General features: G+C 41.6%; 1 protein-coding gene and 1 long non-coding RNA gene across 7 annotated transcripts in view; one reads left to right on the forward strand and one right to left on the reverse strand.

The window, feature by feature from the left end:
• Positions 1-22892, forward strand: part of NCKAP5 (NCK associated protein 5) — a 969870-nt gene that overhangs the window by 810752 nt on the left and 136226 nt on the right. The window lies entirely within an intron of this gene.
• Positions 7973-15990, reverse strand: LOC125172361 (uncharacterized). 3 transcript variants are annotated; one of them, XR_007154707.1, is made up of 4 exons: positions 15679-15990; positions 13370-13490; positions 11550-11641; positions 7973-8132 (listed from the first exon to the last, which is right to left on the reverse strand). It is a non-coding gene; the product is annotated as an uncharacterized LOC125172361 (long non-coding RNA). The 3 variants fall into 3 exon arrangements; XR_007154706.1 differs by lacking the exon at positions 13370-13490; XR_007154705.1 differs by lacking the exon at positions 15679-15990 and having other exon boundaries at positions 13370-13628.

The raw sequence follows: 22892 nt of genomic DNA on the forward strand, positions 1-22892 counted from the left end.
TGATATGTATGTATACTATTGAAATTGCAGAAAGGAGAGGTGGGTAAAGTTTCTCTAGATGGTTTGTTCTCCCTGTGAGGTTCCTGTCCCAGCAACATTAGCATCATCTGGCAGCAAGTCAGAAATGCAAATTCTCAGGTCACCACAGATCTAAACCAGAAGGCTGGGAACTCCTAGCAGTGTGGGTTTCATCCAGCCCTACAGGTGATTCTGATGCATGCTACGGCTTGAAAAACTCCTACTCTAGATCCGGAATCAGAAAACATTTTTTTTTCTGTAAAGGCTCAGATAGTAACAATCTGAGTTTTTGAAGGCTGTAAGGTATCTGTCTGAACTACTCACTCTGCCATTGTAGACCAAAGCATCCATAGATAATATATAAATGAATGAACGTGGCTGTGTTCCTTTAAAAATATATTTACAAAAACAGGGATTTAGCCCATAGGTTCGCAAGTCCCTGTTGTAGATAATAGTAACAGCTCCCACTTACTGAGAATTTCCTGTGGGGTAAGTATGATGCTTTTTATAAATTCTCTCATTTATTTTTGCCCCATACTTTATAAGGTAGGCATTCTTGCCCTTACCTTGTAGATAATGAAATGAACTTCAAACTTGCCCAAAGGCATTCAGTTAGCAAGACTAGAATCCAAACTTTATTTCCCTACAAAGGTCATACTGTGTACGTTAACTGGAAACTAATTGCATTGTACCCATTATTACTCTGACATAAGTAAAGCATAGCTAATACTTTCATAGTTTGGCGAGATGACTTGCTATCATTTTAGTAAATACAAATAAATATTTGTAAGTGCTTTTTTATGGTCACTTCAGCCTTCCATCCCCAGTTTCTTCATAAGACACGAAGTCTCTTAGCTGACAGCTGACATGGCACTATGCCATCATGAAGACAGACCTGTCATATGGAGCACAGCCCAGACTGGGCCTGCACAGGCCTCAGAGCAGGGCTGTAGAAGGGTGCTGTGTGTGTTGGGCATTAAGACTCCCAGGGAACTTTGGACAGGAGAATGCCGACAGGAAACACCTACTTCTCCATCTTGTTCTGTGCTGAGCCAGCACACTCACCAGGCTGCCAGAGGGGTGGCCTGAGAGGCAGTTGCCTTCTGGGACTGAACCAAGTACATGACTGTGCACTGTGAGGGGAGTCATGATAAGAACGACTGTTCACTGAGCCCTCCTCAGTGCGCCATCAGGTGCTTTCCCTGGAGGGTATCCGTTCATTACCATAAAATATTATGAAGAAACATATTCCTTTCTTGCAGATAACAAATAAGATCACACAGCTGGTAGATGCTTCAGCTTGGATGTGAACTTGAGTCTGACCTCAAAGCCAATGTCTTAACCAATGTCTTAATTATATAGTAGTGGCCCCGCTGTGAACTAAAACAGGTACAGGGTCAACCTTGGGCTTTGTAAAAGCTATGCGGCAGCTGCATCACATCTCAGAAACTCAACTGAAATACATTTAAACCATCTATTTTTAGAGGCCTTTATTCAAAAACAAGAATCAGTAAACAGACTTTAAGATCATGAATCAACAGACTGAGAAAATCCGGTGAAATTTTGTGTGTGATTATAACAGCTTCCCATACATTCTTCATGGCGTAGAACTAAGGGCACGCACTCTGGAGCCAGATCGTCCAGGTTTTTCCTTCGAGCAAGTTGTTTTACCTTTCCCCACCTCTGTTTTCTCCATCTGTAAAATGGAACTAATAAACATAGCCACCTCCCACGGAAGTTGTGAGGATTGAAATAACACATAAGGACCTGGCCTGACACACAGTAGCTGTGCATTCATTTTGTAACCCAACCAGTGTGACTTTGCTCCAAGTGAGTTTTTGCACAAAGAAAGGAAATCATGTGAGGAATCGCTTCCAAAGCTTTGACTCCCCAGAGAGGGTGAATGGATTAGGATGAATATTTAGAACAGGAAGTCTTGTCACTGGATTAGGGGCGGCCATAAGGTCACACGTGTGCCTTACGGAAACATGCCTATACATACGTTGTATGTTATGCAAATGAGGCTGAGGTGCCTCCTTGGGTGGAGATTGTAGTATTAAAAGAGGTAAAACTAACTGCCAGTCATTCCAGGACTCACTCCACAGTCTGTCTACGCAGGCCTGGGTCACGGGGTTAGCTCAAGCAGTCTGGGTGGCCTCGGCCAGTGGGATGCCTTGTCAGGACGGTCACCATCACCCGAGGGGTGGTTTAGGGTCTCATTTGCCTGAGTTAAGAGGAAAACCAGAAAGAAGAGCTTAGGGAAGAATGTAAGATAAAGGTTAATGAGTGAGTACAAGCGGGTGGACATTAAAAGTCAGGTCTGGGGTCTAGCTGGTGACGGTTTTGGTTGTTGCATTTGTAACTATTTTTATGACCATACCCCCACACTCTGTCCCCAGCTGAATGACAGACACACTTCATATTTGCCACCCTCTCTTTGTGGTCTTCCGCTCCAGTATGAAAAGCAGCCCCTTCTGTATCATCACCTCTGGGGATATTTGGAGTGACTCTTTGCCCCTAAATATAATAAGCACTTTCTCTCTCCTGGCCTCTGCTTTTGCCTTGTCCTTTCCCACCGCATTGTACGTGCCTACAAAGGGTTTGTTAGACTAATTTGAACTGAAGTCTGCTCTCAGCTTCTAGGGAAACCCACTCTCTTTATTTTATTCCTTGATGTTATTATTAACTCTTAGCATCTCCGTCCGCCTGATATCAGATTCCCCATAAGCCCCACTTCTGGGCCCCACAGAGTCATTAATGTGTTCTCCAAGACCAGTAGTTCTGAACAGAGCAGCGGTGCACCTTGTGAAGGAGCTGTTTGGCGCATATCGTTGGTTGGCGTGTATTTAGGAAGCGTTTCAGAGACTGGAGGCAAAGATGCCACACCTAGCCCCGTGCACCTTGCTGCCTCATCCATCCCACCTGATCATACTGTGGACTCATGATTATCTGAGCAGAGCATCTCACACTGTTTTACGCAGAAACTCAAGGTATTTTTGGGATGGTTTTAATGTAAGCTGAATTTGGTCAGAATTTTTTAAGGGAAGAATTGAGCTTTGTTTTGTTTATAGTTTCACTAAGAATTGCTCCCCATTTGAGGAAAGCACGCCATTGTTTGTAGTGGTCTTCATTATATTTGAGTCTCCAGCACAAGAAACCTGTAAGAGTCTGTGTTTATGGTGTCACAGCTGTGGTCATTCCACGGTGCAGGCATCTGACCACTTCATTACACCCTGTAGGAGAGTAATGCCTGAGCATTTGCATATTGACAAGCGTATTGTTCTATTACAAATTACACATATATTTCCTTTCCTATAAGTTTATATATTATATGTATTTTTTTAAAGTTGGTATGTCTGTGTGTTTCAGGGGTCCCCAATACCACCCCTAAGTTTAACGATCTGCTAAGAGGGCTCACAGGACTCAGTATTTAGTTGTGCTCACAGCTAAGGTTTATTGTAGTGACAGGATACAAAGCAAACTCAGCCGTCGGCAGAGGGGCATAGAGTGAAGTCTGGGGAGACCTGCGCAAGCTTTCAAGGGAACTCTCCTGTTTGAGTCACACAGGATGCACCTGCTTCCCCAGTGGGTTGTGACAGCACATATGAAATACTGTTGACCAGAAAAGCTCATACAGCATCAGTTCCCAGGGTTTTTAATAGGGCTGGTCAGGTAGGCACCCTCTGCCTAGCACACACCCAAATTGTAGACTCCCAGAAGGAAAGCAGGTATTCTGCATGAGACACATTATTTGTATAAACAATTTTGGCACAGTAAGCTACCGTGATCAGTAAGCACAGTAGGAACCTTCTGTAATTCAGATTCCAGCCCAGGGCCTATGTTATAAGCAAGCCTTTTAAGAAATAGCAGTCAGGCCTGCAATGTTAATTCTTTACTGTATAGTAAGTTATAGTAGCTGTGAAAATCACTGGCATGCAGCAAATGGGGAATTAAAAAATATTTGTTTACAAGGGGCACTAGGTTTGATAGATTGAAAACCATTGTCTTAAACAAAATAACCCTCCACCCCCACATATCTACATTTAGCATGCCAGAGGTATAATTATTGGTTTCATGTGCCCCAAATCAAATTTTAAAGCAGAGGTTAAGATTTTTTAAAATAGGCATTGCTTCCATCTACTATCAACAGTCTGTTAATGAAAGGTAGCAAACAGAATGTTTCTCCTCTTATATTAGGAACAAATCTAGAATGGCCAGTTTTTCCTTACCTTTTTACCTGTGAATTCCCTGTTTTATAATAATATAATAAATGGCAATTTCTCTGTTATTAATACAATTCTATCACTTACGGGGCACCTGGGTGGCTCAGTCGGTTACGGGTCCGACTTCAGCTCACGTCATGATCTCGCAGTCCGTGAGTTTGAGCCCTGCATCGGGCTCTGGGCTGACAGCTCAGAGCCTGGAGCCTGTTTCGGATTCTGTGTCTCCCTTTCTCTCTGACCCTCCCCCATTCATGCTCTGTCTCTCTCTGTCTCAATAATAAATAAAGGTTAAAAAAATTAAAAAAAAACACACAATTCTATCACTTACTACTTCTGTAGTAAATCTGAACTTTAATTTTTCTACTAAATCTGAAAATCTCACTAATTATGAGTTAAAGACACAATTTTAACTTGAGAAGTATCATTCCAGCATCAGGGCCAAGTGCAAGGCATGTAATACAAATGAAAGTATAATTCAGTGTCATCAGGTCACCTCTGATAGCCCCCTGGTTGACACCATACTGTGGATTAAAATAATAGCTCCAGCTGGCCCTTCTTCAATACGATATGCATAAACAACAGGTGTGCTGGTTAATTGTTTTCTCATCATGGTGCATATTTCACACCCCATAACTCCCAAATGAAATACCAAAAGAATACATAAAATTAAATGATTCGAAGATTTAAAGGGTTTATGTTTTTTTATGGAAGAGTGGGAATCCATTGAAATATTTAGAAGGAACTATAGCTATAACCGTTATTATTAATGCTCCTAAAGTTACAATATTTATGTTTGCTTTAAAAATTCATACTTGAAGATCTCACACACACACACACACACACACACACACACACACACACAAAATGAGGCAGGTACACATGCAGGGAAGGTGTACTTGGAGTTTAGAAAAGGAAGAGTTTATCACACACCTTCTTTTAAGGTTTGTTTATTTATTTTTGAGAGACCAAGAGAGAATGTGAGCAGGGGAGGGGCAGAGACAGGGTAAGACACAGAATCTGAAGCAGGCTCCAGGCTCTGAGCTGTCAGCACAGAGCCTGACTCGGGGCTCTAACCCATGACAGCTCAGAGTCTGATGTGGGGCTCAAACCGATGAATCGCAAGATCATGACCTGAGCCTAAGTCAGAGGTTTAACCTACTGAGTCACCCAGGGGCCCCTCACATACCTTCTTTTAAAGGAGCACTTGAAAGCTCCCATGGAAGTGTAGCATTACGTGACAATGACCTTCTGTTCTTCCATTGCTGTTTTCAAACTAACCTTTGACCTTTGCAAGTGCGAACTGGAACATGACTGTATCGAAGGGACCGAATCAGCATTGACACTTGTAGCCACTGAGTACTCTCCTTGTTGCTCCCCCTACTCTCCACGCATTTCCATCCAGATGAGCCTGAAGTTATGTTAAGTGACTTTTAGCACAGAAGCATGTTGTGGAAGATTCAGTGTTGCTATCTTTTGTGGAACTAAGCGTTTTGCTGGCGCAAATCCATGTGGCTTACTTCTCTCATCCCATGGTAAGACCAGGGGTAGTAGTTAAAATGAAACATGAGCAACACTGAAACTTGAAACAGCTAGTCAAGCAATCCACCTCCTTTGTACTAAAGTCTTCTAATGTCCCCTTTCTTCTCCCAAATGACTTGCCTCTGTTACAGTGGCTTGATACTGGTGGCTTTGGAGTCCTTGTGGAAAAGCCCTGTCACTACTGAATGAATTTCTATTGACTTTGCTGAGGTTGTGAAATAGTATATTCAGAGATAAAATCAGATTCTTAGTGTAACTGAAGAGGCCATTAATGCTTTAACTCTTAGTCACTTCCCTGCACCCCTAGTTTTTTTTTTTGGCTTCCTCTTAAGGGCAGTCTCAGCAATGCAGACATGTGAATTGTATCATTAACTAGGCTTGTCATAAACTATGCCATCTGTCATTATCATACATTAAATTTTTGTGGGTGGTCATCCTGGAAGTTCATATTAAATTTGGTGGCTTACCTTGAACACGCTATGTTTCATTAGCTACTCACCTGTGTAGAGACACAGGAGAGAGGGATAATTTGTCTATGTCCCATGGGCAGTACAAGGACAGCTATAACAGTATGAATTAAAGACCACTTAACTGTGCTTGAAGTAGAGAAAGTTGGCCTCAGGATATCATCCCACCGAAATCAGTATTGCTTCAGAGATCTCTAAGACATTGGCCTACCTGAGACTACTTGCCTCTCAAACTTGTTCCTTCTGGCTGACATTTTAAGTTGACTCATTAAATCAGTCAGGATGGTCTATGGTAAGCTGTAGTAACAAACAACTGCAAAATATATGTGGCTTCAGACACAAAGATTTGTTTCTTATGCTAGATTACTTTTGTAGGTCAGCACGGGAGCCAGCCACACATCTTAGACACTCAGGAGACATTACTGATGGAGTAGCCACCATCTCAAACATTGCCAATCACCAGACTGAGAAGAAGAGAGCTATGGATGGTTTCACATCACTATTAAAAATGCTTTGGTCAGGGGCGCCTGGGTGGCGCAGTCGGTTATGCGTCCGACTTCAGCCAGGTCACGATCTCGCGGTCCGGGAGTTCGAGCCCCGCGTCGGGCTCTGGGCTGATGGCTCAGAGCCTGGAGCCTGTTTCCGATCCTGTGTCTCCCTCTCTCTCTGCCCCTCCCCCGTTCATGCTCTGTCTCTCTCTGTCCCAAAAATAAATAAACGTTGAAAAGAAAAAATCTTAAAAAAAAAAAAAAGAAGAAAAAAAAAATGCTTTGGTCAGACTAAGTATAGGCCCCACTCAACCATAGAGGCATTAAGAAACACAAGTAGACGTGTCCCGAGAAGGAAAGAGAATTGGACATATTTAGTAAGTAGCATTCATGACCACCACACTCAGCTGACACCTTTCTTCCTTATTTCTTCTACCCCAGATACTAGAAAGACAAATATGCTGTTTCTCAGCTTCCCTTTGTACTAAGAGAGTCCAGGTTGACCTGCTTCTGGCCTATGAGACCTTTGTGGAAATCTGCTGTGGGGATTTATGGCAAGCTTTTGTTTTCCTGATAAAAGGGGTGAAACACAGCTATAGTGTTCATTTATGCTTACCCCTTCTTCCTATCTGGAAGGTGGAGGCAATGCCAGGAAATAGAGCAGCTATCTTAGCATGAGCCTTCACACAAAAGATGGCAGAACAAGATAGGAATGAGAAGAGTTTGACTTCTTGATGATATGAATGAACTACACCACCAGCTCTGGACTGCCTACCTCCAGACATCTTGCTGTGTGAGAAATATAAACGCTACTATAAGCTTATGACATTGTAAGTCAGGCTTTTTGTGTTGTTGTTGTTGTTGTTGTTGTTGTTGTTGTTGACAGCTGAATGCAATCCTGAGAGTCCTTATTTTGCAATTGAAAAGGAAAACTTTCCATTTGGAAGGATGTGTTACCCACAATTACCCCAGTGAAATTAAAATATGGTTGAGAGATTGCTAATACATGCTCCTGTTTTAGACCCTTTGCCACAGGTCTTTTGGGTGTCATTTCATGTGAGCTTGCTTTGTCAGTATAAGTTAGGTTATGATGTACTAACAAATAACCCCCGTAATCTCATTGACCACCTAGCTCCGAACTTCTTGCTTTGTAAGAATACAGATGCCCAAGATTTGTTTATGTCTAAGCCCCTTAGAGTCAGTTTTTCTGTTTCTTACAGGTAGGTGCAATCTTGGCTAAGGCTGACACAGTCTTCTTTATTCTTGAATTTAAACAGATGCGCTACCGACAGTCTGTTAATGTTTTCAGGTTTTTTGATGAAGGGCTATCTGTAGAGATGATTCCATATAATGCTTTAAGAATTTCCAGTATATTTCCCATGGTCAGCTCCATCCATCTGAGAAAACAGACAAAAAACTGCTGAAAATGTCTTCTAAAACATTTTTCTTTCTCTTTCCTCTTTCTATATTGAAGAACTCTCTAAAAGAAATTCTTTAATAAAAGTGTAAAGCTTCCATTCTGTGATAAAAAATTAAGTCTTGTTTTCATGTTTTATTGGGGTAGCTGGGACACTTACAGAATAAAATCTGTTAGAAATAAAATGATAAAAAGGAAGAAAAGAGACCATGGTTCTAAAAACTTTATAAAAGCCTTGAAACTATGAGAATATCTCTGTATCCTGAGAATTTACAGAATGTGCTAAAGTCTCTCAAATTCAAAACACTTGAGAACAGAAACTGTAACTTGTTCAACATTAACCTTGACAAATCCGGGTTCTGTCATGTGAATGAATGAACGCCTCCACTCTTGAGATCTCAGGACCTTGAACATCAAAATTGAAGTAGGGTAGCAGAAAATTATCTTTATCTCTTTCTCCCTTCTTCTACCTTCCATGCCATCCCTATTCTCTCTTTAAATTTTTAATAGATTACGTGAATGACTTTGACAAAAAATCTAATGAGAAAATCTCTTCAAAAGCACTGTCGGCTTCCTTACTTGTCACCACCCGCACTCCCCGGAAGGACAGCACTTTGCTTTATGACCATGTATTGATCTCTAATATCTTTATTGAGCCTTGTCTCTTCCTTACCTCCTACAGGCAAAGGGTGAGAGTTAGATAATAGTATTAATTTTCCAGACATCTGCACATGTTTTAATGGCCTTTTGAAGTTTGAAAATAGTTTCTCTGTGAACCCACCACAGGGCTAAAATGCCATTAAGGCCTAGATTGCAGCGATACATAACAATCATAGCTGTAGAGCTCAGCTTGGCAATGAAAAAAAAGCTCATTTATTTTAGTGGAGATTCAAATTAATGTACGTTCCTTGCCCAACCAGAGCCAGCATTACCAGGTGCTGGAGGTAACCATCAGGACCCAGGATGGCTGAAATCCACCCATTCTTCCTCACACATGTGGGAAGTCAGAGCCACAACAGAAGGTCTCCACATCACAAACGATGTGAGATAGAGGGTTCGGGAGTAGTGACGTAATTGAGGCTGATAACCATGTTTTAGCCATGGCCCAGTTTTTTTTTAGACCAGAGAAGCCTTTGGTCCCCTCTCAGAACAATGCTATTACATGCACGAAGACATGGGATTATAAAAGGAAACCGATTATACTGAGGTGCCATTACTAAGGTGTTGAAAAATATGTAAGATGAGCTTCATTCCTAAAGCATGAAATAAAAAGCTCAAATGGAAGTTCTAACTTAGTTCTTATGTAATGATTCCAATATATAATATTTAGAGATATTACTACAACTGTAATGTGACATGAAGATGTCTGTGATCTCTTGTAGTGACAGAGTCACCAATTAATACCACTGTAGTTTCATGCCTACATTCATAACTGAAGGAAATGTTAATTTTTTTTAACGTTTATTTATTTTTGAGACAGAGAGACAGAGCATGAATGGGGGAGGGTCAGAGAGAGAGAGACACAGAATCTGAAACAGGCTCCAGGCTCTGAGCTGTCAGCACAGAGCCCGACTCAGGGCTTGAACTCACGGAACGCGAGATCATGACCTGAGCCAAAGTCAGCCGCTTAACCGACTGAGCCACCCAGGCGCCCCGGAAATGTTAAATTTTAGTTCAAGTTTGGTGCAACTAAAGATGCATTGTTTTTTCCTCCAAGTTCACAAAGGCTCTGAATTCTACTCATGGATCTCTGAGCTCTCACCTTAAGGAACCCCGAGAGTCTGTATATTTCCTAGGAACTGCAGGCCTGTGTAGATACAAGGATGATTATTTATTCTTCCCATGCATTGTTTACTTAATACCCTTGAGTTGTTCTCTCTAGAGTAGGGATGCATCCTCTGATGACAGCCACCCTGTTTTTGTTTTTGTTTTTGTTTTCTTAGCTCTCTTACAAGTGATGACCACTTGTGGGGCTAGAAGCACTTTGGAGGGTTTGTTTCTCCCCCTTTACACAAAACTACCTGGCCAGGTTGGGGAAGCCTACCAGAGACCTTGACATGATCACCTGCTCTACCTAGCTGGCAAAAGTCACCATGTGGATGGCACCTGTTTCATAATTTGACATTGGACAGTCTCTGAGAGGAAAGGACAAATGGTTCTAAGTAGTATTGTGTGCATTTACCTTAAGATTATCACTGGTTCCTCCATGGGGCATAGTTTTTACAAAGAGGATGTTCAAGTATAATTATCCGGGAATTTCTTAAAATTTGAGGAAAGTCAGATTTAAAACCAGGAGAATTTTCTGTTTCTTGTAACAGACTAGAGGAACTGGTTTGGCTTGTCCCATTACATAGTGACAAAGCAGCATTTGATAGCAGCAGCCTGTGTGATAAAATGATTATGGCAGCAGTGAGAAAGAATCTAATAAGGAAATTGATCTGCAGATTCCAATTCTGTAAGAGCCAACATCAATCAACATAAATGTCAATAATGAGATCGTACTGAAAACTGCCTAGTTCTTTCAGAGGGTTCTAGGGTCTGGTGACAGATTCAAGAAGTAAATGTGAAAAAATTATTTAAGAGGTTCACAATTACTCCACTGACCAGCAGCAGGGTACATGGTTCTTTGCTGGCACATGACAGAGTCTGTCTTGGCCCAGTCTAAGGTTAATTGGACATTGCTAAAGGATTTTCATATTGAGAGATATGTGATAGTGGTACCACATGGTATAATATAATAATAGCTGTTTTTGTACTTAGCAATTACAGCTACCCACTACAGTTTAGGGAGGGGAATAGGAGAAACTTGGTGCTGTGACTTATATGTATCTTTTGGGAGGCCATGTCTAGATAGTGCAGTGGCAAAGGAAACTGTCTGTTCTCAGAGATTTATCTGGAAAGGTTATATGGGTAGAATTCTGAAGTCATTATTTGCTATTTTATATAACTTCATTGTTTGTCTGCCTATGGTTTTTACTAAGAACTGCTCCTTGATTCTGTCATGTTAGAGACCATGAATAGCAACAGGACAAGTATAAGTGAATTTCAGGATTGGGAACATCAGGGAGTGTTATGACAAAGGGGTTGCTAAAGAGTAGGACAAGAAATGGGGCTCTTGGGTGGTTCAGTCAGTTCAGCATCCAACTTCAGCTCGGGTCATAATTTTCCAGTTCACAAGTTCGAGCCCTGCTTCGGACTCTGTGCTGACAGCTCAGAGCCCGGAGCCTGCTTTCAGATTCTATGTCTCCCTGTCTCTCTGCCCCTCCCCCACTCATGCATGCGCCCTCTCTCTCTCTCTCTTTCAAAAATAAACATTACAAAATAAAGAGTGGGACAGGAAAGTCAGGTGGGTGGGCACAGAAATGAAAATGTGAATGTAAGACACAGCTCAGCTTACTTTCACCTGGAGCCATCTTGATGTCTCAGCAAGGGATTCCTCCCATGTTTCCTGTCCAGGCAGGAGCATTTTCCAGGATATGGGCAATCTTCCTGTAGGAACAGGAAAGGAAATAAGTGGAAACAGGAGGGACTTAGAACAAGCCACTCCTACATAACATTCTGATTATAAAGCAGCTACCTCAGAATTGACAAAACTGATTTTCCAAGAAATATTGACCACACTCTCCCTTGCTCTGTGTATTTTTTTTTTCTATCTCAACTGGATACCCTGCTATTGGCATTTTCTGGAGTTTGGGGTCTCGTGTTGCAAATTACCATCACCTACATGCTACCGAAATGGTGGCTTTTCACTGGAAATGATATTAGGAAGCTGTCTCAGGACTTCTTTTTGGTTTATACTATCAGGCATACTTTTGGCACTGACACTAATTGAGGGTAGATGCAAGAGGGGGTGGGAATCATGCTATTCTGTCTTTGAAAATTATGTTAAGATTCAAGTCTACTCTTACCTCAGCAAGCTTAGCAAAGGGAACATAACCAGATCTTTTTCTGGTCTGGGAGTATCTTTCCGAGTCTAATAATAAATAATCAGAGAAGATAAGAGCCAGGGTGGACTTCTTGGGTGCAAATCTGTACAGTCACACAGGGGCTAGAAGGGCCCTGTGCTTGATGTAATACTGTTCTGTCACCACTGTGAAATTCTTAGTATCTTTTTTTTTTTTTTTTTTTACAAATGGTTCCCTGCATTGCGCAAGTTATGTCACTGGTTATGAAAATAGCTAACATTTGTTGATGGTTATGAAAATAGCTAACATTTGTTGAGCATTTCATGTGTCCAAACCCCTTGGTGAATTGAATTCTTACCACAACCTTATAACTCCAAAGTTCCTTCTCTTGAACATCAAATCTGCAATGAGGCCCTTTGAGTTGACGTTGTTACTATTATCCATAAAGGAAACTAAGGCTCAAAGGGTACAGTAACTTGCCTTAAATTACACAAAGCCAGGATCTGAACCCAAACCGGATCATACCTTGGCCTCGTGCCAGCCTTGCCTCCCTGGTTATGGATGTGGCAAATGGGGAAGGGAGCTAATGTGTAAACTCAGACCCAGGATTTATCCTGAATGTTTAAAAGCTAGTTTTCTAGTTGTTGATCATCTTTGTCTTAAATATGTCAGCTAAAAAGGTTATAATAAGTAAGTCAGCTAATCAAGGGTTGGGGTTCATTGGATTCCAGTTGATGGAGGTGTCCGGGTGATGCGATGAACATGGCCGCAGTGCGTGGGCCCGGACTCCATGCTAGCCTAGCTCAGTGACTTGCTGGGCTAGGTGACATCTTCCGGGAACCAACCGTCAGCTTTCTGAATAAGTGACTCACATTTTACACGCTGACTGTATTTTTATGTACTCAAGTTGGAGGGCGTCTTATTCCATTAGTTTTTGATCAATATAAAAGTATTTATGAAAAGAAATTTACCATCCCACATAAAACAGCTGAACAAAAAAAGTAAAGATTTATATGTAATAAATGTTTTGAAGCCATTTAGAATTATTAACAGGGACATTTGGGGAGAAATCTTTATAGTCTGCGACTCACAGTCTTGGGGAAAAAAAATTTGTCTTTAAAACCAGCTAATGATTAACAAGTGTTCAAAGCAGACCCTTAATTTTATAATAATAATTACTTCTTGGGAATCTGGATCCTGTCATCATTTCTCAAATGAGTATAAGAGCAGTTTCTTTGCTCCATAATGCACATTTCTTTGTAATAGTTATTTATAGATCCATAACCAATTCCTTTGAAAAGTAAGAACTCACTTTTGGTATTCTGAGGTTGAAAATGCTGTCCATGATCTGAAGTAAAAGGAGAGCTCGAGAAAGGTTACTTTGCATCTTTTAAGAAAGTTTCCATCAAAGCAGTTTATGAAAATTAATAAATCTTGAGGGATTTGAGAAGATGGGATAATTTTAGGATTATTGTAACTGGTGACTGTCTCAGAAGAAAATAGACAGATTATGTTATTGGTATTTATGCATCGGATATCCATTTAATACTTCACAATTTCCACCCTGGGAGATTAGGAATTTCTCTTTCCACTTTCTTCCTCTCTTTCCACCTTCTTCCTCTGTGCCTGATTCACAAATACATAAACGTTTACTGAACATGCTTGATTAGAACAAAGTGTTGTCTGAAGCAAAAAAAAAAAAAAAAAAAAAAAAAGAAAAAAAAGAAAGAAAGAAAAAGTGTAGAAACACTGTTTCATGTCTTGTGGAGAACATGCCTTTTTACTGTATTCTCTGATGCAGTTGTAACTCCCTAATCTGTCATACAAATGTTTATAAAATCATATCCATTTACTTTTCTCTTGGATGTTACGTTTGAGTCTTTAGTCGATTTGCTGGAGGATTTGCTGGAGAAACCAAGGAGCGATTTTGACTTGAAAGTCTGGCATCACTTCTATTTCACATTCTGTTTTCAACAGCCTCTCTTAATATGCCGGGGAAAAAAATCCACAAGATTGAAATTTAAATATAGAATATATTTAGCAAACTAATAGAAAAATAAAAATAAATCCACTTGACTTGATAAATCCTACGTAATAGCTGAAAACTGCCATTTGCCAAGAAATGATTTAGCTTAGTGAAATGTATTTTACAGCTAATCCTTTAATGTCTGTTTAACATATTACCTTTCCCACTGTTAATATTGAACAGTATTGTAAGTTAGTAATTTTATGCCCTATATTTCAAATTGCTATTAGGGAGCCACATAAATAACAATTTTCAACAGCTTGTTTGTAACACCATGAGGCATTTCTTACCATGGGGTAAAGTAACAGTGGATTTAAAAAACTGCTGTGGGGATAAAGCCACAGGGAAACTGATGTGGATCTGTGGCAACGAAGCCTATAAAGCAAACTGAAGTAATAAGTCTGAAACCTGATAATGTACAACTTAGTATTAACTATCAGGGGCAGTGAGACTATGGGCCCTCGTTGAACGTTCAGCCAGAAATTGAGTTTACGTAATACATCTTCACAAATATTAAATGAATGGGACTCCAGGAACTTGTCCTATTAGAACAAGGACACTGGCCTATAAAATGCAGATGAGTGCATAGCACAAAAGTCATTTTCATGGGCGTCTGATCTAGTCCTTAACGCTAGACTCCATGCCAGGAAGTGCCATGAGGGTGAATCCTATAGTCTGTGAAGGCCCCAGCAGATATCTCCCAAACTCTGAATTTCACTTGTTCTCAGCTTTCTTTTAATAATGTAAGGAGGCACACATCTTATATATAATTCTCCATTTTTTTTTTGGTTTTGTTTTTTTTTTCAACGTTTTATTTTATTTTTGGGACAGAGAGAGACAGAGCATGAACGGGGAAGGGGCAGAGAGAGAGGGAGACAACAGAATCAGAAACAGGCTCCAGGCTCTGAGCCATCAGCCCAGAGCCCGACGCGGGGCTCGAACTCACGGACCGCAAGATCGTGACCTGGCTGAAGTCGGACGCTTAACCGACTGCGCCACCCAGGCGCCCCTGGTTTTGTTTTTTTGTTTTGTTTTGGTTTTTGGTTTTTTGTTTTGTTTGCTTCCAAAACACCAACAAGACCTCTCCCCTTCCTTGGAGTTTAATCTTCTAGTGCTAGGCACTCTTTGTTTTGATGTCTCCTTGTTGTACTTGCAAGAAGAGAGTAGGGCCCAGGTATGATTGCTTGCCAACAGCCTGGAAAATGAACCCTTTTGGTTCACCAAGGGAGTCACCCTTTATCTTCTTGATTAGCGATTAGAGACCTCTGTAGTGCTAGCAGCAATCTGCACAGTTTTAGCATGCAGTGGTGAAGTAAGCATCATAGGTTGAACCCCCTGCCTTCCCTGCAACCAAGAAGCACCCCTCAAAGGCACAGAAGCTCTGTGTGTCTCCACCGTGTCTGCATTTCCTTCCAGGGACCCTTCCAGTCCCTTCTTATAGACCTCGCCTTGCTTGTTTACATAGATAAGAGTAACGGAGGCCACAGCTAAGTTCAGCATTAGGAAAAAATGTGGGCCTGGCAAAGGGATAAAGGGGAAAGCATGTGCCTTGGAGACAGTGATGAGTTCAAGTCCGAGCCCTTACTACTACTCACTGTATGACTTGCCACAGGTTCCTTACTGCTGAGATGTCTCTCTCATCTTTTTGCCTCCATGGTCTTGCTCAACTGTTTGCAGAAAGATGTCACACTCTTTCATCTCTGGACCTTTGCATACATTCTGCCCAGATGGCCTTTTTTTTCTCCCCCTCCTTTCTTGGCTCCTTCACCTGAGTCATCATTTCTTGTTCCTACATTCTCGATTTAGCTATTTTTCTCAGGAAAGCCTCCATGGAGCCTCCTGCTGAGATTTACATGGCACATGACAGTGAGGGTGCCTGATGGCTTGTCTTCCTACCTGTGCCTTTGGGGGTGGGGACTGTGTTTGTTCATCATTGTGTCCTAGGTAAGACATCACAGTGGCAGAGAATGTGGTGTCCTAAAAGGTCATGTGGCAGGATTCTCGCACAGAGTCATGACATGGAGGCTTTTCTTTTCAGGAAGTAACTTTATTTGTGCCAGTACGGCTCAGTTGGGTTGACACCCTAGAAACTTAGCCCTGAATGCCATGTGGCGTAGTTTTTTAATACCTTTTTTACTTCTTTGTCTCCCATATATGGTAACACACAAACATGTGGTCTGATTAAGTGGTCTCATGTTAGAATGTCGTGAGGGATGTTGTCAGGTATGCGTATAGCCAGGTTGCCTTGAGGTTTTTTGTTGTGTTGTGTCTTTCCTTAGGGAGGGGACCCTATCACAGGCAGGCGTGACATATGAGTCCAGGTTCAAATCCCCGACTGAACAGGACCTCACCTGCTCTTGTTCTTTAAATTTTCTCATTTGAAAAATCAAAGTTATAATAGTTTCTACCTCATGAGGTGATTATAAGGATTAAATTAGAAAAAAATAACAGGAGCACTAAGCACAGCACCTGGCATGTCGTCTATAAATGTTTGCTGTTTTTCTCGTTAGTTTTATTTTAAGTCAGATCCAAATTTATATACAAAATTGTGTTTTCCAGAAAGAATGTGGAGCTCTAAAGAGGAAATAAAAACATCACCAGTACCAATAAAATTACTGATCATAATAATAATGAAATAATAATAATGAAAGTATGTTTTTTGATAAATGAATTAATGATGTTTGAGTGTAGTAAGGGAAGGTATTACATTATACTTCGAGGTACTTCTTTTTTTAATCTTACATGGTTTGTCTTGTCTAATTAATTTGTATTGTTATTTTTGTAAATTTTATATAACGAACCATCATAAGCCAGTTCCAATTATAGAAATTAAGAGAATGAACCCTGCACTCATACTACCTGGGATACTATTTATGTGTGTGACATTAGACAAGATTTTTAGCTTCTGTACCTCAATTTCTTACCTATAAAATGGGAATGATGATGTCCTTACTATGGGTGATAATGAGCGTTTCAAAGAATAATATACGTGAAAGACATACCTGATGCTAAACACAGCTCAGGAAATGTCTACAGCTACTGATGGGAGTGACCCAAATTACGGGCTAAACACTTAGGCAGAAATAAACAACTCACCTTGCAAAAGAGAACAATTCCCTCTCTTCACGTGAGAAGCAAACAGAATGTGGAAGTCTGGACTTAGAAGGACACATATCTGAGAAAGAATCCTGGCTCTACTTCTTACTGGAATATAACCTTTTGACTTTGGATCCCTTCCTTAGATTTGGTTACCTGAATTTCTTCATCCCTAAAAGTTAAGATAGTAACTTCTTCCACATTTAGCGTGAGGATCCATGAGATAGAGATTCAGAGCAGAGACTTCATACAGAGCCTTCATGCCCCACAGGGCGGGAAGTGATTCATTTCTTCCTAAGAAATGGTGTGTTTGGGGCGCCTGGGTGGCGCAGTCGGTTAAGCGTCCGACTTCAGCCAGGTCACGATCTCACGGTCCGTGAGTTCGAGCCCCGCGTCGGGCTCTGGGTTGATGGCTCGGAGCCTGGAGCCTGTTTCCGATTCTGTGTCTCCCTCTCTCTCTGCCCCTCCCCCGTTCATGCTCTGTCTCTCTCTGTCCCAAAAATAAATGAACGTTGAGAAATGGTGTGTTCGACTCCAGTGGCCACCACCATAATTTCCAATAGGCCTGGTAAAAATAGCAGGCCAGGTCCCCCCCCTACCCCCGACCCCTGCCTAATTTCTTTAGTTCTATGAAATCAGAGGGAAAATTTGTCCCCCTACATGTAAAAAGCAAAAGCTTCAGCAATACAGGAAACTTCTCAAAAATAAAGTTTGATTAAAAATGTAAAATGCAGTGTAGATAATTTTACAAAACAGCAGGGGCAATTGGCAAGCACTTATTAAAGTACCTGTTAAAGTAATTAGTGATAAAAATGGAAGTTTCACCGCACTTCTGTATCTCTTAGATCCCAGAATAGGCTCAGGCTGTGCTGAATCATTTCCTGTCTCAGATCAGAGTCAGGGAAGAACACAAAAGGAAAGCTTCAGAGAGTCTTGAGATTATTCACAGGCAAGCAAGTGTGAATCACTCTTCGGAACTGGCTCCCCACCTGCCCACAGGTGGCCTGCTGTGGAACCCCTAACCCTACACTCCCAACATTCTGCCACTTCGCTGTTACATATTAAATATTTCTGAATCTTTTTTGTTGTTGTTTTCTATAAAGAGACCAAGAGGTTTGGAAGCTTGAGAGTGAGAACTAAGCCCCTGTTGTGTGAACATTTATTACACAGAACATTATCTTACTCATATGTAACTGTGTTACCAGGCTGACCCCCATCCCTCCCCACTTCTGCCTCCGCATCACCCTTACTCTACCATGATCTCTTTTGCATATTCTGCCTTAAGAATTCTTTTTTTTTTTTTGTCTCATCTCTGTGGGCTCTTCATTGATATTGAGTGGGCTCCACTAATGAGCTTCCTTGAGTCTGTTGTTAGTTCATAGTCGGGACTCTGTACACAGTAGATGCTTCATAAATGCTTCTTGTTGAACTAATTAGAGTGGAGGTTCCCAAGGGCAAGGTCTGCTCTTTTCATCTCCATTCATCTTCCTGCTGGTTCTCACCCTGTGGGTCCTCGGGGCACTGTTAATGGAGTTTCAGAGGACAGGACAGATTTGAGATACTCCAGTCATCAGTTTAAGCTGCAGAAGTGCCCAAATGAACTTCCTAGTCACCAAACCCAAATGCTCCCTTAGGCAGCCACCAGATAATCAGGTTGTCATGGTAGCAGAGACCCTTAAAGAAGGTTTTGAATATAGCTCTGGAATAATTGTTTCAAAAGTATTTTATAACCTTCGATCCCAGAGAAGTAGAAAAGAGGATGTAGGACCATGTCATTTACAGAGGCATCCAGAGTGAAACAGAGTGTACCCAGGGCATCTAAAGATTGATATTCAGGGCAAGTCTAGAAGTTGTCGGGAAAAATATAATTGCAGCAAGAACTGTTGTATATGGTTAAAAAAAAGAGAGAGAGAGATAAAATTTCAGACTCTGAAGTGAGATCAAATCTTGGTGAAAGTGTTTTTTAAAAAGCTTCCAGGAGAACATTTGAAAACCATACTCTGTCGCATCAGCAAGGTGGCTGAATGCAGATATTATGTTTTATCTTTGTATCCCAAAATGGAAATAATGGCATAATTAATTAAACATCAGCTCTTATCCAGAAAGATTTTGTCCTAGGCTCAAATTTTTGTGAATCTAAGAAATGATCATTTATACTCAGTTATATAATATACAGTTATGTCATATTCTGTTTTATAATAAATTCTTAATGAAACGGAATAAAACCTATAACATGTGAACCAGGGGTCTGCTCTCCTGATGGTATCTGGAAGGGCTGATGAAAAATCACATTTCCTGAATATGGCAAAAATATTAAGTCTAAGTATGTGCATAAAGTAAAGCTTTGTTTTTTGGTTGTTTTGGTTTGGTTTTTGTTTTTTTGTTTGTTTGGTTTTGGTTTTGGTTTTGTTTTTTTTTTGGATAATAATCTGGTGAGTAAAGCTTCCAAGGAGAAATTATCTTAATCAGTCTCCACACTATTGATATTTCTTTGAACTTCCTTTCGGAGCCTACACATACCTATGAAAATTGCCTTGTTATCCAACAGGAGGAACAAAGCTTATTCACCTGGTTATGTCTAGCTCAGAGCCATATTTAGAACATGTCTCTTAAACATACCAAATCCACCACTTGTGTTTTCTGCCCCTGTAACAGAGGCTATCCAGAAAGGTGGTGAAATTGCAGGAAATCGTCTGAAGTTAGGAGTATCAAAAGACGCTCAGAGGCTTTCATAATAGTGCACTCCAGACTTGCTTCCCGCGTGGTGGGATTAAAGGAGATGAAACAGGAGCCCCAGGGCCAACCTGGGGCTGAGTTGAGGGAGCAGGAGTGGGGCTCGAGGAAGCTTTCTGGAGGCTGTGAGTTGAGATGAGCTCTTCAAAGTGGAGTCAGGGTGATCAGCAAACAAAGCTGGAGCTGAAAAAGCAATGAGTTCTTCCACTCGAGAAATCAGCCCAGGATCCAGGCCACTAGATTTGCAAGTGAGGGTGATCCCTTAAAAAAGTCCAAGTTCAAACGAGCAGCTAGCCAAGAGAGTGGGAGCAGCAGTGCGCAGCAAAGGAGCAGGCAGGAGGAAGGGAGGAGGACGCCCTGATATCCCATCTCGTGGGCCGGATGCTGAACAGTTAAAGATGCCAATGGTGAGGGGGCAGATTTTGAAAAATTCTTGCGTCTGTCTTCTAAATATCCTGCCATGCACTTTTGAGAGTAGAAGATACCTTCAAATGGGTGGAGCATATTGTGAACAGAATTCAGGGAAATGTCACTAAAGAAGGTTTAGCAGTAGTTCGTGTGGCAATTAACAGACCTTTTCACTTGATAAATAAAACAGGAATTCAGGAATTGTGGGCACAGAAGCTATCCCCTTTAACTGAGAGACTTTTTTCACAGAGAGAAAAAAGCAACTCTGGAGAGAATATACAACAGGCCTGAAGTAGAATTCTGGATATCCACACAGTAGTATCTACCAAGGTCAAGTAAATCAAGGGTATTGAGGCAAATCACGTTAAAAACACTAATTCACTTCTACCTCTGCTGCTGAGCCTAAATTACTCATGTTGGTAGAACCCATTAATCAGATGTATACCATATCCACTCCCATAACATCTCTTTTTTACAGATATTTGGATTTTCATAGTTAGAGGGGAGAATAAATTGTATGAGTGATTATAAGCCTAGAATAATTCTCTCACTGAATCAGACTAAAGGAAGAAAAGCCCTTTCCTCTTCACATCTTACACTGAGTTAATAACTTCTGAGATCTTGGCATGAAAAACCCACACGCTCCTTTTCACACGTTAGGAAGTACATTGATGGACGCAGAACCTGCTCTATCACCCTGCTCCACTTGATGTTTCCAGCCTGGTTTCCCACGCTGCCCAAACTTCTCAGATAAAGATATACTTTTTACCCTCACCTTGTGCCACTAAATGAGGATTCAGTGCTTTCCTGACCTCAGAAATCAGCGGCCTTACAGTGAAGACCTCATTTCCATCCTCAGCAAAAACCCAGAGGCAGAATTCTATTAAATGCAGTCTTCACTGAGCGCCGGAGAACTGCAGCTCCGTGAGTGAGGAGAGAAACAGGAAAAGGGAAACTGGTCCCCCAGCCCAGCTCTGAAGGCCCAAGTGCACCGCCACGTCCAGTCTCCACTACCATCGTTAACTGGCGAGCTGCCAAATCAGTATCTGCTGCTCTGAAGGGGCCACTCTGCCCTCATCCCACCAGATATAGAGCAGCTGGCCCTGGGCACAGTCTGTCAAAGGGAACATTTCTCTGCTTTGAATTACAGATTCAGAACCATGCGGAGAACATACTGCGGGCAGACCCAAGACAGGGTCATCTACCAAATATCAGTGACCCGGTGTGGTTCTGGCACTAGCCACCCCAGCATCACCAGGCCCCCCAGAGCTGAGCTTGGTATTTTATACTGGCATGAGGGAGTGTTCTGACTATGGATTGCAATACACTTTAGCACATCACATAAATCCCCACCCCTGTCTCTACATAGTGACAGAAAGCATACCTTTTCCCTGTGAAGCTGAAAGTCCTCAGGGGGAGAAGTCCCCTTGGCCTGCTGACCTAACCCTATATACACGTGTGACTATGTATGTGTTGTATGTGTAGTGTGTATGTGTGTGTGTGAATCTGTGTTTGTTGACTGACTGATGGAGTGGCTATCCTGTATGTTACAGAGTGCTTATCTCAGAGGAGGACTATCTCAGCCAGGCTAGTATTAATCATGATAGCAAACCCCCAAGTGAATAATGGCTCAAACCCAGTACACATTTATTTCTTCCTCATTGAAAGTCCAAAAAGTTATCTCTGGTCCCTAGGTGGTACCCTTTCAGTCAGCAATTCAGGAACACAAATTCCTTCTCCCTGGTGGCTCCATCTTTAACACATGGTTTACAAGATTGCTATGCTCAGTTGGCTGCATCAAAACAGTGGAGGGGAAAGGGCCTAGCACACCACACACCAAAGGTATTCCTGGGCCAGGAACAACATCACTTTGGTTCACACTCCACAGACTAGAACTATGTCACATGGCCACACCTCACTGCAAAGGAGGCCGAGAAATGCCATCTAACTATGTGCCCAGAGAAAAGAGGAAATCCATTCCATGACACTTAGCCAGTCCCTGCCACAGGGACAAAGCAGAAATACAGGGCTTGACCTGCATTCTCATAGAGCTGATCACCCTGTTAGGAAAATAGACCCTACATACAGGAGCCATTCAGCCATCATGGCCCTCAGGTTCAGGGCCAAAATGGGCCAGGGATATCATCTGGCTAAGTGTGGAATCCAGTATGGGCTGCTGATGACAGACAACCTTACAGGTAGGGTTTTAATGCAATCCTGAGGTATGAGCAGGTTTTTAGGTGGGTGGGAAGGAGCACCAAAGGTGTGCCATGAGAAGAGAGACAAAAGCATCAGCTCAAAAGTGAGAGGGACTGGATAATTCCAGTCTGGAAGGAAGGGAGGGGTAGACTGTCTCCATCAAAGGGAGCGTTTGAGCAAACAGATCTCACTGACCTCTGGTTTGGAAATGTGTGAGGCTGGGAATCTGTATTTCTAACACCAAGTGGAATCTAAGTTACTGAGATAATATAAGAGGTGATGTGAGGTCAATTTTAAACCTCTACTGAATAATCTTGCTACCTCTCATGTCTAAAACATTTAAAAACTCACATCTCAATCCAAGATTCCTCTC

The sequence above is a fragment of the Prionailurus viverrinus genome, chromosome C1 (genome assembly GCF_022837055.1).
Source record: "Prionailurus viverrinus isolate Anna chromosome C1, UM_Priviv_1.0, whole genome shotgun sequence".
Lineage (NCBI taxonomy): Eukaryota > Metazoa > Chordata > Mammalia > Carnivora > Felidae > Prionailurus > Prionailurus viverrinus.